Source organism: Myotis davidii, unplaced genomic scaffold, assembly GCF_000327345.1.
Source record: "Myotis davidii unplaced genomic scaffold, ASM32734v1 scaffold609, whole genome shotgun sequence".
NCBI classification, from domain to species: domain Eukaryota; kingdom Metazoa; phylum Chordata; class Mammalia; order Chiroptera; family Vespertilionidae; genus Myotis; species Myotis davidii.
The window spans coordinates 1,225,251-1,226,064 of record NW_006300164.1 but is presented as its reverse complement, the minus strand read 5'-3'; the positions used below and the strand labels follow the sequence as shown (position 1 = coordinate 1,226,064).

Sequence of the window (814 nt, the reverse complement as noted above, 5' to 3'; positions counted from 1 at the left end):
CTGCACTAGAAAAATACAAAATAATAAACAAAAATGTAAGATAATAAATAGCAAGCATCCAAGCAAATTTTATAACAAAAAGATAAAATGCAAAACCAATTTCTTCTTTTGATGGGTAAGTTATATGACCTGTTACTCTACTTTAACTTCAGAAACCTGAGTCACAAACAAAAGTCATAAAACAAGGAAAGCAAATACTGTCTAGACTATTAAGATGTCAAACAAGTGGTATAGTACAGGTCTGAAGAAGGGGAACAGAGAGTCAGGGGCAGCTGGAGGGATGGTGAGGAAGGGGGCCTGTGCCTGGGGAGCGGCTCTGCCGGCCAGCTGGCCCCGGGGGGGTGCCAGTTCCCACGCAGGACAGCAGCCTGCTCCTTCCTCTCCCGGGAACCCTGGCCCTGAGGGGCCTCCCATGGAACCCACAGCCCGGCCTCCCCTGCCCACGGCTGACGGGCAGCTCTGTGTGGGGTGGCCATCGCGGCCCAGCTCCCCTGACACCCTGATGCTGACTCATGACAGGGCCCCCCAGGCTTCTGGCTGGATGGCTCCTGTCCCCTTGACCCCAGGGGAACTGCGGGGTCCCCCCAAGCAGAAGGCCTCTGTATGGACAGAGGGCAGGCCCAGAGCCCGGATGGGCGGGGCCGTGCTAACCCTGCGTCAGCTCTGCCCCCAGCTCCACCCTGGACCACAGGGCTGAGTGATGGTGTGGGGGAGGCGTGGGGCCAGCAAGCTAGGGCTCCAGTTAAAGGCACTGGAAGGCGGTGGGTGGGCGGGAAGGCGGTGGGTGGGCTGGAAGCAGAGCCCCCAGGGCAGA

At 57.5% G+C, this 814-nt stretch overlaps 1 protein-coding gene across 1 annotated transcript in view; it reads right to left on the bottom strand.

The window, feature by feature from the left end:
* Positions 1–814, bottom strand: part of CACNA1B (calcium voltage-gated channel subunit alpha1 B) — a gene marked incomplete at its 3' end in the record, with an annotated part of 199,377 nt that overhangs the window by 192,859 nt on the left and 5,704 nt on the right. The gene's annotated exons all lie outside the window — the stretch shown is intronic.